Source organism: Ambystoma mexicanum (genome assembly GCF_040938575.1).
Source record: "Ambystoma mexicanum isolate Mex_15411 chromosome 12 unlocalized genomic scaffold, UKY_AmexF1_1 Mex_chr12_unloc.1, whole genome shotgun sequence".
In the NCBI taxonomy this organism is placed as follows: domain Eukaryota; kingdom Metazoa; phylum Chordata; class Amphibia; order Caudata; family Ambystomatidae; genus Ambystoma; species Ambystoma mexicanum.
Genome location: NW_027182322.1, coordinates 14,869,138 through 14,884,758, shown reverse-complemented (window position 1 = coordinate 14,884,758; position 15,621 = coordinate 14,869,138). Strand labels below are relative to the sequence as shown.

The 15,621-nt window shown below is 46.4% G+C and overlaps 3 non-coding genes across 3 annotated transcripts; all 3 read left to right on the top strand.

The window, feature by feature from the left end:
* Positions 1–3,566: 3,566 nt before the first annotated feature.
* Positions 3,567–3,638, top strand: TRNAA-CGC (transfer RNA alanine (anticodon CGC)). Its single transcript has one exon. It is a non-coding gene; the product is annotated as a tRNA-Ala (tRNA).
* Positions 3,639–8,477: 4,839 nt separating this feature from the next.
* Positions 8,478–8,549, top strand: TRNAA-CGC (transfer RNA alanine (anticodon CGC)). Its single transcript has one exon. It is a non-coding gene; the product is annotated as a tRNA-Ala (tRNA).
* A 4,845-nt stretch (positions 8,550–13,394) lies between these two features.
* Positions 13,395–13,466, top strand: TRNAA-CGC (transfer RNA alanine (anticodon CGC)). Its single transcript has one exon. It is a non-coding gene; the product is annotated as a tRNA-Ala (tRNA).
* Positions 13,467–15,621: the final 2,155 nt, after the last annotated feature.

Here is a 15,621-nt window from a genome sequence, read left to right as displayed (position 1 = left end):
GTGCTAGGGACACTCATGACGGCAGAGCTATAGAGTGGTGGGTCCACGTTGCTTTCCACTAGCCAGCAAATACAGAAGGACATCCGAAAGAGGTGTCAGTCTATCTAGCAACATATGTGGGCTTTCGGCTGGAGGAATTCCTGCGCGAAATGGTGCTATCTCATTTTTGGTGTTTGAAGACATACATATATATATATATATATATATATATTTATTTTTTCTCCATAACTACACTTCTCAAATCTGGGGCATCTATCCGAGATGGCTGTGTCACATTATGTGATGTCTCAGGCACCAACGTGATGAGATCGACCTGGCGCTTTAACTTTGTCATTGTAAGTAGTAAGATGTAATTTGGCAGTTGTCATGTTTTTTCATATGCACTACTGCAAACCCCTTTCCTTACTTAGCCCACTCCCTCCTGAAGCTTTTAGGTGTGATGAGGAAGCGTCCTCTCAGCGGGGATGTAGCTCAGTGGTAGAGCGCATGCTTTGCATGTATGAGGACCTGGGGCATTTCCACTTGTTTCTCTTTTTGACTGTCATATGATCTCTATCCACTAGATGGCCCTTTGAGCACAGTAATCCTCTGGTGGAAATCTTCCCCTGGAAGTCATCTCTTATGGAGAAGCAAAATGCACACTGCTTCAGTGTGACCATGAGGTTTTCCATTCTTGCTCCAGTTTTCCCTGCTCTTTTGCTAGTGCTTCACTCGGCAGAATGTTTTGACCAGAAGAGTTCTCCCTGAAAATTATGTCTGCGGGACAGACACACTGCATACCGAGGGGATGTAGCTCAGTGGTAGAGCACTTGCTTTGCATGGATGAGGCCCTGGGTCCAATCCCTGGCATCTCCAATTGTTTCCCTTTTTTTGACTGTCATATGGTCTCTGTCCACGAGATGGCTCTTTGAGCACGGTAATCCTCTGGTGGAATACTTCCCCTGGAAGTCATCTCTTATGGAGAAGCATAATGCACACTGCTTCAGCTGACCATGTGCTTTTCCAGTCTTGCTCCCGTTTTCCCTGGTCTTTTGCTAGTGCTTCAGTTGGCAGCATATTTTGACCGGAAGAATTCTCCCAGGAAAAGATGTCTGCAGGACAGGCCCACTGCACACCGAGGGGATGTAGCTCAGTGGTAGAGCGCATGCTTCGCATGTATGAGGTCCCGATCTCCATTTGCATAAACATCAGTGTGATTTTGTCCCGGTTATTTTGTATTTCACACTGCAACTCGGGCCATGATTATAGGATCATCGACATTCATATCTATTTGTCTGAGAAAACGCTGGTGCCCGTATGGCAAACCTGCCTATAATATATCACTGAGGTTTACGTCCCTGCCAGTGTCAACATCCTGTATGCCTTCACAATCACTACAAATAGAAATGCACAGAGAGAAACATCACACCACAGTTTTAACGGTGCAGAATCGTGAAAGTATTGGCATTGCCTTGCGTTTCTTTTCAGTCGATTGTTTTGGTTCCGAATGTATAGCTCTACCATTGTACCTTTGTAGCATATGATGCCTAGCTTTAAAAATAATTTGTTTTCACTGGATGTGGCCACAGATGTGCCTCTGTTGTCAACCTAAGTCGATCAGGTTCTGTAACTTGTTAGTTTTGAGCTGGAATATCCTACCAGCTCTGCTGCTGGGGCCTATCTCTGGCTTCTAAAAGCAAAAGTCTTGAACATATTGATATTTTTCATTAGTTGGTCAGGGGAATTGCATGGGGGGGCAGCCTTTCTGCATGTTTCTATGGACAACCAGACACAGGTGGCTCTAAAATGAAGTCTGCCATTTGGAAACTCCAATTCGACAGTTACCGTCAGTTCTGGGCGCTGTTAGTCCCAAGCAGCCAGCCAGCATCTGGTAGATTTCACAGTTCCTTGCTGGCAGTGGGCATGTAACTCAGTGGTAGAGCACATACTTGGGAAGTATGAGGCCACAGGTTCGATCCCAGGCATCTCCATGTGATATTTTTCCTCAATTGTGGGCTTTTTATCCTGTACATAGGAATTAGGATGATGTGTTCTTTTGCCATACTAAATCCTGTTCCTGAACGTCTTCTCTTTGGAGCCGATGATTGTGGACATGCACGGTGCACCATGCTTCAGTGTGATGTCTGCTTTTTTCATTGGAAGCCTGTTAGCCTGATCTCTTACCGGGATGACACAAGGCAGACTCGTTCAGACAGAGGGGCATTGGCTGAAAATAGTGTCTCCACCGGTCCCCCTGCTAGGCAGTGGTGTCATTCTGAGGTGCTGTGCACGCTCACCAACTATCACCCCCTCTGACCTTTCCCACCGCAGAACACCCTGAATGCATTCAGCGGGTTATGCTTCATTCTAGGGCTGCAATGGATCGCCTAGTGGCAAAACCAATGGAAGCACCATTGACCTTCCGCAGAATTCCACTGCTTGTCTGCCTAGAGAAGCGACATCTGCCGAGTGTGCTAGGGACACTCATGACGGCAGAGCTATAGAGTGGTGGGTCCACGTTGCTTTCCACTAGCCAGCAAATACAGAAGGACATCCGAAAGAGGTGTCAGTCTATCTAGCAACATATGTGGGCTTTCGGCTGGAGGAATTCCTGCGCGAAATGGTGCTATCTCATTTTTGGTGTTTGAAGACATACATATATATATATATATATATATATTTATTTTTTCTCCATAACTACACTTCTCAAATCTGGGGCATCTATCCGAGATGGCTGTGTCACATTATGTGATGTCTCAGGCACCAACGTGATGAGATCGACCTGGCGCTTTAACTTTGTCATTGTAAGTAGTAAGATGTAATTTGGCAGTTGTCATGTTTTTTCATATGCACTACTGCAAACCCCTTTCCTTACTTAGCCCACTCCCTCCTGAAGCTTTTAGGTGTGATGAGGAAGCGTCCTCTCAGCGGGGATGTAGCTCAGTGGTAGAGCGCATGCTTTGCATGTATGAGGACCTGGGGCATTTCCACTTGTTTCTCTTTTTGACTGTCATATGATCTCTATCCACTAGATGGCCCTTTGAGCACAGTAATCCTCTGGTGGAAATCTTCCCCTGGAAGTCATCTCTTATGGAGAAGCAAAATGCACACTGCTTCAGTGTGACCATGAGGTTTTCCATTCTTGCTCCAGTTTTCCCTGCTCTTTTGCTAGTGCTTCACTCGGCAGAATGTTTTGACCAGAAGAGTTCTCCCTGAAAATTATGTCTGCGGGACAGACACACTGCATACCGAGGGGATGTAGCTCAGTGGTAGAGCACTTGCTTTGCATGGATGAGGCCCTGGGTCCAATCCCTGGCATCTCCAATTGTTTCCCTTTTTTTGACTGTCATATGGTCTCTGTCCACGAGATGGCTCTTTGAGCACGGTAATCCTCTGGTGGAATACTTCCCCTGGAAGTCATCTCTTATGGAGAAGCATAATGCACACTGCTTCAGCTGACCATGTGCTTTTCCAGTCTTGCTCCCGTTTTCCCTGGTCTTTTGCTAGTGCTTCAGTTGGCAGCATATTTTGACCGGAAGAATTCTCCCAGGAAAAGATGTCTGCAGGACAGGCCCACTGCACACCGAGGGGATGTAGCTCAGTGGTAGAGCGCATGCTTCGCATGTATGAGGTCCCGGGTTCAATCCCCGGCATCTCCATTTGCATAAACATCAGTGTGATTTTGTCCCGGTTATTTTGTATTTCACACTGCAACTCGGGCCATGATTATAGGATCATCGACATTCATATCTATTTGTCTGAGAAAACGCTGGTGCCCGTATGGCAAACCTGCCTATAATATATCACTGAGGTTTACGTCCCTGCCAGTGTCAACATCCTGTATGCCTTCACAATCACTACAAATAGAAATGCACAGAGAGAAACATCACACCACAGTTTTAACGGTGCAGAATCGTGAAAGTATTGGCATTGCCTTGCGTTTCTTTTCAGTCGATTGTTTTGGTTCCGAATGTATAGCTCCACCATTGTACCTTTGTAGCATATGATGCCTAGCTTTAAAAATAATTTGTTTTCACTGGATGTGGCCACAGATGTGCCTCTGTTGTCAACCTAAGTCGATCAGGTTCTGTAACTTGTTAGTTTTGAGCTGGAATATCCTACCAGCTCTGCTGCTGGGGCCTATCTCTGGCTTCTAAAAGCAAAAGTCTTGAACATATTGATATTTTTCATTAGTTGGTCAGGGGAATTGCATGGGGGGGCAGCCTTTCTGCATGTTTCTATGGACAACCAGACACAGGTGGCTCTAAAATGAAGTCTGCCATTTGGAAACTCCAATTCGACAGTTACCGTCAGTTCTGGGCGCTGTTAGTCCCAAGCAGCCAGCCAGCATCTGGTAGATTTCACAGTTCCTTGCTGGCAGTGGGGATGTAACTCAGTGGTAGAGCACATACTTGGGAAGTATGAGGCCACAGGTTCGATCCCAGGCATCTCCATGTGATATTTTTCCTCAATTGTGGGCTTTTTATCCTGTACATAGGAATTAGGATGATGTGTTCTTTTGCCATACTAAATCCTGTTCCTGAACGTCTTCTCTTTGGAGCCGATGATTGTGGACATGCACGGTGCACCATGCTTCAGTGTGATGTCTGCTTTTTTCATTGGAAGCCTGTTAGCCTGATCTCTTACCGGGATGACACAAGGCAGACTCGTTCAGACAGAGGGGCATTGGCTGAAAATAGTGTCTCCACCGGTCCCCCTGCTAGGCAGTGGTGTCATTCTGAGGTGCTGTGCACGCTCACCAACTATCACCCCCTCTGACCTTTCCCACCGCAGAACACCCTGAATGCATTCAGCGGGTTATGCTTCATTCTAGGGCTGCAATGGATCGCCTAGTGGCAAAACCAATGGAAGCACCATTGACCTTCCGCAGAATTCCACTGCTTGTCTGCCTAGAGAAGCGACATCTGCCGAGTGTGCTAGGGACACTCATGACGGCAGAGCTATAGAGTGGTGGGTCCACGTTGCTTTCCACTAGCCAGCAAATACAGAAGGACATCCGAAAGAGGTGTCAGTCTATCTAGCAACATATGTGGGCTTTCGGCTGGAGGAATTCCTGCGCGAAATGGTGCTATCTCATTTTTGGTGTTTGAAGACATACATATATATATATATATATATATATATTTATTTTTTCTCCATAACTACACTTCTCAAATCTGGGGCATCTATCCGAGATGGCTGTGTCACATTATGTGATGTCTCAGGCACCAACGTGATGAGATCGACCTGGCGCTTTAACTTTGTCATTGTAAGTAGTAAGATGTAATTTGGCAGTTGTCATGTTTTTTCATATGCACTACTGCAAACCCCTTTCCTTACTTAGCCCACTCCCTCCTGAAGCTTTTAGGTGTGATGAGGAAGCGTCCTCTCAGCGGGGATGTAGCTCAGTGGTAGAGCGCATGCTTTGCATGTATGAGGACCTGGGGCATTTCCACTTGTTTCTCTTTTTGACTGTCATATGATCTCTATCCACTAGATGGCCCTTTGAGCACAGTAATCCTCTGGTGGAAATCTTCCCCTGGAAGTCATCTCTTATGGAGAAGCAAAATGCACACTGCTTCAGTGTGACCATGAGGTTTTCCATTCTTGCTCCAGTTTTCCCTGCTCTTTTGCTAGTGCTTCACTCGGCAGAATGTTTTGACCAGAAGAGTTCTCCCTGAAAATTATGTCTGCGGGACAGACACACTGCATACCGAGGGGATGTAGCTCAGTGGTAGAGCACTTGCTTTGCATGGATGAGGCCCTGGGTCCAATCCCTGGCATCTCCAATTGTTTCCCTTTTTTTGACTGTCATATGGTCTCTGTCCACGAGATGGCTCTTTGAGCACGGTAATCCTCTGGTGGAATACTTCCCCTGGAAGTCATCTCTTATGGAGAAGCATAATGCACACTGCTTCAGCTGACCATGTGCTTTTCCAGTCTTGCTCCCGTTTTCCCTGGTCTTTTGCTAGTGCTTCAGTTGGCAGCATATTTTGACCGGAAGAATTCTCCCAGGAAAAGATGTCTGCAGGACAGGCCCACTGCACACCGAGGGGATGTAGCTCAGTGGTAGAGCGCATGCTTCGCATGTATGAGGTCCCGATCTCCATTTGCATAAACATCAGTGTGATTTTGTCCCGGTTATTTTGTATTTCACACTGCAACTCGGGCCATGATTATAGGATCATCGACATTCATATCTATTTGTCTGAGAAAACGCTGGTGCCCGTATGGCAAACCTGCCTATAATATATCACTGAGGTTTACGTCCCTGCCAGTGTCAACATCCTGTATGCCTTCACAATCACTACAAATAGAAATGCACAGAGAGAAACATCACACCACAGTTTTAACGGTGCAGAATCGTGAAAGTATTGGCATTGCCTTGCGTTTCTTTTCAGTCGATTGTTTTGGTTCCGAATGTATAGCTCTACCATTGTACCTTTGTAGCATATGATGCCTAGCTTTAAAAATAATTTGTTTTCACTGGATGTGGCCACAGATGTGCCTCTGTTGTCAACCTAAGTCGATCAGGTTCTGTAACTTGTTAGTTTTGAGCTGGAATATCCTACCAGCTCTGCTGCTGGGGCCTATCTCTGGCTTCTAAAAGCAAAAGTCTTGAACATATTGATATTTTTCATTAGTTGGTCAGGGGAATTGCATGGGGGGGCAGCCTTTCTGCATGTTTCTATGGACAACCAGACACAGGTGGCTCTAAAATGAAGTCTGCCATTTGGAAACTCCAATTCGACAGTTACCGTCAGTTCTGGGCGCTGTTAGTCACAAGCAGCCAGCCAGCATCTGGTATATTTCACAGTTCCTTGCTGGCAGTGGGCATGTAACTCAGTGGTAGAGCACATACTTGGGAAGTATGAGGCCACAGGTTCGATCCCAGGCATCTCCATGTGATATTTTTCCTCAATTGTGGGCTTTTTATCCTGTACATAGGAATTAGGATGATGTGTTCTTTTGCCATACTAAATCCTGTTCCTGAACGTCTTCTCTTTGGAGCCGATGATTGTGGACATGCACGGTGCACCATGCTTCAGTGTGATGTCTGCTTTTTTCATTGGAAGCCTGTTAGCCTGATCTCTTACCGGGATGACACAAGGCAGACTCGTTCAGACAGAGGGGCATTGGCTGAAAATAGTGTCTCCACCGGTCCCCCTGCTAGGCAGTGGTGTCATTCTGAGGTGCTGTGCACGCTCACCAACTATCACCCCCTCTGACCTTTCCCACCGCAGAACACCCTGAATGCATTCAGCGGGTTATGCTTCATTCTAGGGCTGCAATGGATCGCCTAGTGGCAAAACCAATGGAAGCACCATTGACCTTCCGCAGAATTCCACTGCTTGTCTGCCTAGAGAAGCGACATCTGCCGAGTGTGCTAGGGACACTCATGACGGCAGAGCTATAGAGTGGTGGGTCCACGTTGCTTTCCACTAGCCAGCAAATACAGAAGGACATCCGAAAGAGGTGTCAGTCTATCTAGCAACATATGTGGGCTTTCGGCTGGAGGAATTCCTGCGCGAAATGGTGCTATCTCATTTTTGGTGTTTGAAGACATACATATATATATATATATATGTATTTATTTTTTCTCCATAACTACACTTCTCAAATCTGGGGCATCTATCCGAGATGGCTGTGTCACATTATGTGATGTCTCAGGCACCAACGTGATGAGATCGACCTGGCGCTTTAACTTTGTCATTGTAAGTAGTAAGATGTAATTTGGCAGTTGTCATGTTTTTTCATATGCACTACTGCAAACCCCTTTCCTTACTTAGCCCACTCCCTCCTGAAGCTTTTAGGTGTGATGAGGAAGCGTCCTCTCAGCGGGGATGTAGCTCAGTGGTAGAGCGCATGCTTTGCATGTATGAGGACCTGGGGCATTTCCACTTGTTTCTCTTTTTGACTGTCATATGATCTCTATCCACTAGATGGCCCTTTGAGCACAGTAATCCTCTGGTGGAAATCTTCCCCTGGAAGTCATCTCTTATGGAGAAGCAAAATGCACACTGCTTCAGTGTGACCATGAGGTTTTCCATTCTTGCTCCAGTTTTCCCTGCTCTTTTGCTAGTGCTTCACTCGGCAGAATGTTTTGACCAGAAGAGTTCTCCCTGAAAATTATGTCTGCGGGACAGACACACTGCATACCGAGGGGATGTAGCTCAGTGGTAGAGCACTTGCTTTGCATGGATGAGGCCCTGGGTCCAATCCCTGGCATCTCCAATTGTTTCCCTTTTTTTGACTGTCATATGGTCTCTGTCCACGAGATGGCTCTTTGAGCACGGTAATCCTCTGGTGGAATACTTCCCCTGGAAGTCATCTCTTATGGAGAAGCATAATGCACACTGCTTCAGCTGACCATGTGCTTTTCCAGTCTTGCTCCCGTTTTCCCTGGTCTTTTGCTAGTGCTTCAGTTGGCAGCATATTTTGACCGGAAGAATTCTCCCAGGAAAAGATGTCTGCAGGACAGGCCCACTGCACACCCAGGGGATGTAGCTCAGTGGTAGAGCGCATGCTTCGCATGTATGAGGTCCCGGGTTCAATCCCCGGCATCTCCATTTGCATAAACATCAGTGTGATTTTGTCCCGGTTATTTTGTATTTCACACTGCAACTCGGGCCATGATTATAGGATCATCGACATTCATATCTATTTGTCTGAGAAAACACTGGTGCCCGTATGGCAAACCTGCCTATAATATATCACTGAGGTTTACGTCCCTGCCAGTTTCAACATCCTGTATGCCTTCACAATCACTACAAATAGAAATGCACAGAGAGAAACATCACACCACAGTTTTAACGGTGCAGAATCGTGAAAGTATTGGCATTGCCTTGCGTTTCTTTTCAGTCGATTGTTTTGGTTCCGAATGTATAGCTCCACCATTGTACCTTTGTAGCATATGATGCCTAGCTTTAAAAATAATTTGTTTTCACTGGATGTGGCCACAGATGTGCCTCTGTTGTCAACCTAAGTCGATCAGGTTCTGTAACTTGTTAGTTTTGAGCTGGAATATCCTACCAGCTCTGCTGCTGGGGCCTATCTCTGGCTTCTAAAAGCAAAAGTCTTGAACATATTGATATTTTTCATTAGTTGGTCAGGGGAATTGCATGGGGGGGCAGCCTTTCTGCATGTTTCTATGGACAACCAGACACAGGTGGCTCTAAAATGAAGTCTGCCATTTGGAAACTCCAATTCGACAGTTACCGTCAGTTCTGGGCGCTGTTAGTCCCAAGCAGCCAGCCAGCATCTGGTAGATTTCACAGTTCCTTGCTGGCAGTGGGCATGTAACTCAGTGGTAGAGCACATACTTGGGAAGTATGAGGCCACAGGTTCGATCCCAGGCATCTCCATGTGATATTTTTCCTCAATTGTGGGCTTTTTATCCTGTACATAGGAATTAGGATGATGTGTTCTTTTGCCATACTAAATCCTGTTCCTGAACGTCTTCTCTTTGGAGCCGATGATTGTGGACATGCACGGTGCACCATGCTTCAGTGTGATGTCTGCTTTTTTCATTGGAAGCCTGTTAGCCTGATCTCTTACCGGGATGACACAAGGCAGACTCGTTCAGACAGAGGGGCATTGGCTGAAAATAGTGTCTCCACCGGTCCCCCTGCTAGGCAGTGGTGTCATTCTGAGGTGCTGTGCACGCTCACCAACTATCACCCCCTCTGACCTTTCCCACCGCAGAACACCCTGAATGCATTCAGCGGGTTATGCTTCATTCTAGGGCTGCAATGGATCGCCTAGTGGCAAAACCAATGGAAGCACCATTGACCTTCCGCAGAATTCCACTGCTTGTCTGCCTAGAGAAGCGACATCTGCCGAGTGTGCTAGGGACACTCATGACGGCAGAGCTATAGAGTGGTGGGTCCACGTTGCTTTCCACTAGCCAGCAAATACAGAAGGACATCCGAAAGAGGTGTCAGTCTATCTAGCAACATATGTGGGCTTTCGGCTGGAGGAATTCCTGCGCGAAATGGTGCTATCTCATTTTTGGTGTTTGAAGACATACATATATATATATATATATATATATATATTTATTTTTTCTCCATAACTACACTTCTCAAATCTGGGGCATCTATCCGAGATGGCTGTGTCACATTATGTGATGTCTCAGGCACCAACGTGATGAGATCGACCTGGCGCTTTAACTTTGTCATTGTAAGTAGTAAGATGTAATTTGGCAGTTGTCATGTTTTTTCATATGCACTACTGCAAACCCCTTTCCTTACTTAGCCCACTCCCTCCTGAAGCTTTTAGGTGTGATGAGGAAGCGTCCTCTCAGCGGGGATGTAGCTCAGTGGTAGAGCGCATGCTTTGCATGTATGAGGACCTGGGGCATTTCCACTTGTTTCTCTTTTTGACTGTCATATGATCTCTATCCACTAGATGGCCCTTTGAGCACAGTAATCCTCTGGTGGAAATCTTCCCCTGGAAGTCATCTCTTATGGAGAAGCAAAATGCACACTGCTTCAGTGTGACCATGAGGTTTTCCATTCTTGCTCCAGTTTTCCCTGCTCTTTTGCTAGTGCTTCACTCGGCAGAATGTTTTGACCAGAAGAGTTCTCCCTGAAAATTATGTCTGCGGGACAGACACACTGCATACCGAGGGGATGTAGCTCAGTGGTAGAGCACTTGCTTTGCATGGATGAGGCCCTGGGTCCAATCCCTGGCATCTCCAATTGTTTCCCTTTTTTTGACTGTCATATGGTCTCTGTCCACGAGATGGCTCTTTGAGCACGGTAATCCTCTGGTGGAATACTTCCCCTGGAAGTCATCTCTTATGGAGAAGCATAATGCACACTGCTTCAGCTGACCATGTGCTTTTCCAGTCTTGCTCCCGTTTTCCCTGGTCTTTTGCTAGTGCTTCAGTTGGCAGCATATTTTGACCGGAAGAATTCTCCCAGGAAAAGATGTCTGCAGGACAGGCCCACTGCACACCGAGGGGATGTAGCTCAGTGGTAGAGCGCATGCTTCGCATGTATGAGGTCCCGATCTCCATTTGCATAAACATCAGTGTGATTTTGTCCCGGTTATTTTGTATTTCACACTGCAACTCGGGCCATGATTATAGGATCATCGACATTCATATCTATTTGTCTGAGAAAACGCTGGTGCCCGTATGGCAAACCTGCCTATAATATATCACTGAGGTTTACGTCCCTGCCAGTGTCAACATCCTGTATGCCTTCACAATCACTACAAATAGAAATGCACAGAGAGAAACATCACACCACAGTTTTAACGGTGCAGAATCGTGAAAGTATTGGCATTGCCTTGCGTTTCTTTTCAGTCGATTGTTTTGGTTCCGAATGTATAGCTCTACCATTGTACCTTTGTAGCATATGATGCCTAGCTTTAAAAATAATTTGTTTTCACTGGATGTGGCCACAGATGTGCCTCTGTTGTCAACCTAAGTCGATCAGGTTCTGTAACTTGTTAGTTTTGAGCTGGAATATCCTACCAGCTCTGCTGCTGGGGCCTATCTCTGGCTTCTAAAAGCAAAAGTCTTGAACATATTGATATTTTTCATTAGTTGGTCAGGGGAATTGCATGGGGGGGCAGCCTTTCTGCATGTTTCTATGGACAACCAGACACAGGTGGCTCTAAAATGAAGTCTGCCATTTGGAAACTCCAATTCGACAGTTACCGTCAGTTCTGGGCGCTGTTAGTCCCAAGCAGCCAGCCAGCATCTGGTAGATTTCACAGTTCCTTGCTGGCAGTGGGCATGTAACTCAGTGGTAGAGCACATACTTGGGAAGTATGAGGCCACAGGTTCGATCCCAGGCATCTCCATGTGATATTTTTCCTCAATTGTGGGCTTTTTATCCTGTACATAGGAATTAGGATGATGTGTTCTTTTGCCATACTAAATCCTGTTCCTGAACGTCTTCTCTTTGGAGCCGATGATTGTGGACATGCACGGTGCACCATGCTTCAGTGTGATGTCTGCTTTTTTCATTGGAAGCCTGTTAGCCTGATCTCTTACCGGGATGACACAAGGCAGACTCGTTCAGACAGAGGGGCATTGGCTGAAAATAGTGTCTCCACCGGTCCCCCTGCTAGGCAGTGGTGTCATTCTGAGGTGCTGTGCACGCTCACCAACTATCACCCCCTCTGACCTTTCCCACCGCAGAACACCCTGAATGCATTCAGCGGGTTATGCTTCATTCTAGGGCTGCAATGGATCGCCTAGTGGCAAAACCAATGGAAGCACCATTGACCTTCCGCAGAATTCCACTGCTTGTCTGCCTAGAGAAGCGACATCTGCCGAGTGTGCTAGGGACACTCATGACGGCAGAGCTATAGAGTGGTGGGTCCACGTTGCTTTCCACTAGCCAGCAAATACAGAAGGACATCCGAAAGAGGTGTCAGTCTATCTAGCAACATATGTGGGCTTTCGGCTGGAGGAATTCCTGCGCGAAATGGTGCTATCTCATTTTTGGTGTTTGAAGACATACATATATATATATATATATATATATATTTATTTTTTCTCCATAACTACACTTCTCAAATCTGGGGCATCTATCCGAGATGGCTGTGTCACATTATGTGATGTCTCAGGCACCAACGTGATGAGATCGACCTGGCGCTTTAACTTTGTCATTGTAAGTAGTAAGATGTAATTTGGCAGTTGTCATGTTTTTTCATATGCACTACTGCAAACCCCTTTCCTTACTTAGCCCACTCCCTCCTGAAGCTTTTAGGTGTGATGAGGAAGCGTCCTCTCAGCGGGGATGTAGCTCAGTGGTAGAGCGCATGCTTTGCATGTATGAGGACCTGGGGCATTTCCACTTGTTTCTCTTTTTGACTGTCATATGATCTCTATCCACTAGATGGCCCTTTGAGCACAGTAATCCTCTGGTGGAAATCTTCCCCTGGAAGTCATCTCTTATGGAGAAGCAAAATGCACACTGCTTCAGTGTGACCATGAGGTTTTCCATTCTTGCTCCAGTTTTCCCTGCTCTTTTGCTAGTGCTTCACTCGGCAGAATGTTTTGACCAGAAGAGTTCTCCCTGAAAATTATGTCTGCGGGACAGACACACTGCATACCGAGGGGATGTAGCTCAGTGGTAGAGCACTTGCTTTGCATGGATGAGGCCCTGGGTCCAATCCCTGGCATCTCCAATTGTTTCCCTTTTTTTGACTGTCATATGGTCTCTGTCCACGAGATGGCTCTTTGAGCACGGTAATCCTCTGGTGGAATACTTCCCCTGGAAGTCATCTCTTATGGAGAAGCATAATGCACACTGCTTCAGCTGACCATGTGCTTTTCCAGTCTTGCTCCCGTTTTCCCTGGTCTTTTGCTAGTGCTTCAGTTGGCAGCATATTTTGACCGGAAGAATTCTCCCAGGAAAAGATGTCTGCAGGACAGGCCCACTGCACACCGAGGGGATGTAGCTCAGTGGTAGAGCGCATGCTTCGCATGTATGAGGTCCCGGGTTCAATCCCCGGCATCTCCATTTGCATAAACATCAGTGTGATTTTGTCCCGGTTATTTTGTATTTCACACTGCAACTCGGGCCATGATTATAGGATCATCGACATTCATATCTATTTGTCTGAGAAAACGCTGGTGCCCGTATGGCAAACCTGCCTATAATATATCACTGAGGTTTACGTCCCTGCCAGTGTCAACATCCTGTATGCCTTCACAATCACTACAAATAGAAATGCACAGAGAGAAACATCACACCACAGTTTTAACGGTGCAGAATCGTGAAAGTATTGGCATTGCCTTGCGTTTCTTTTCAGTCGATTGTTTTGGTTCCGAATGTATAGCTCCACCATTGTACCTTTGTAGCATATGATGCCTAGCTTTAAAAATAATTTGTTTTCACTGGATGTGGCCACAGATGTGCCTCTGTTGTCAACCTAAGTCGATCAGGTTCTGTAACTTGTTAGTTTTGAGCTGGAATATCCTACCAGCTCTGCTGCTGGGGCCTATCTCTGGCTTCTAAAAGCAAAAGTCTTGAACATATTGATATTTTTCATTAGTTGGTCAGGGGAATTGCATGGGGGGGCAGCCTTTCTGCATGTTTCTATGGACAACCAGACACAGGTGGCTCTAAAATGAAGTCTGCCATTTGGAAACTCCAATTCGACAGTTACCGTCAGTTCTGGGCGCTGTTAGTCCCAAGCAGCCAGCCAGCATCTGGTAGATTTCACAGTTCCTTGCTGGCAGTGGGGATGTAACTCAGTGGTAGAGCACATACTTGGGAAGTATGAGGCCACAGGTTCGATCCCAGGCATCTCCATGTGATATTTTTCCTCAATTGTGGGCTTTTTATCCTGTACATAGGAATTAGGATGATGTGTTCTTTTGCCATACTAAATCCTGTTCCTGAACGTCTTCTCTTTGGAGCCGATGATTGTGGACATGCACGGTGCACCATGCTTCAGTGTGATGTCTGCTTTTTTCATTGGAAGCCTGTTAGCCTGATCTCTTACCGGGATGACACAAGGCAGACTCGTTCAGACAGAGGGGCATTGGCTGAAAATAGTGTCTCCACCGGTCCCCCTGCTAGGCAGTGGTGTCATTCTGAGGTGCTGTGCACGCTCACCAACTATCACCCCCTCTGACCTTTCCCACCGCAGAACACCCTGAATGCATTCAGCGGGTTATGCTTCATTCTAGGGCTGCAATGGATCGCCTAGTGGCAAAACCAATGGAAGCACCATTGACCTTCCGCAGAATTCCACTGCTTGTCTGCCTAGAGAAGCGACATCTGCCGAGTGTGCTAGGGACACTCATGACGGCAGAGCTATAGAGTGGTGGGTCCACGTTGCTTTCCACTAGCCAGCAAATACAGAAGGACATCCGAAAGAGGTGTCAGTCTATCTAGCAACATATGTGGGCTTTCGGCTGGAGGAATTCCTGCGCGAAATGGTGCTATCTCATTTTTGGTGTTTGAAGACATACATATATATATATATATATATATATATTTATTTTTTCTCCATAACTACACTTCTCAAATCTGGGGCATCTATCCGAGATGGCTGTGTCACATTATGTGATGTCTCAGGCACCAACGTGATGAGATCGACCTGGCGCTTTAACTTTGTCATTGTAAGTAGTAAGATGTAATTTGGCAGTTGTCATGTTTTTTCATATGCACTACTGCAAACCCCTTTCCTTACTTAGCCCACTCCCTCCTGAAGCTTTTAGGTGTGATGAGGAAGCGTCCTCTCAGCGGGGATGTAGCTCAGTGGTAGAGCGCATGCTTTGCATGTATGAGGACCTGGGGCATTTCCACTTGTTTCTCTTTTTGACTGTCATATGATCTCTATCCACTAGATGGCCCTTTGAGCACAGTAATCCTCTGGTGGAAATCTTCCCCTGGAAGTCATCTCTTATGGAGAAGCAAAATGCACACTGCTTCAGTGTGACCATGAGGTTTTCCATTCTTGCTCCAGTTTTCCCTGCTCTTTTGCTAGTGCTTCACTCGGCAGAATGTTTTGACCAGAAGAGTTCTCCCTGAAAATTATGTCTGCGGGACAGACACACTGCATACCGAGGGGATGTAGCTCAGTGGTAGAGCACTTGCTTTGCATGGATGAGGCCCTGGGTCCAATCCCTGGCATCTCCAATTGTTTCCCTTTTTTTGACTGTCA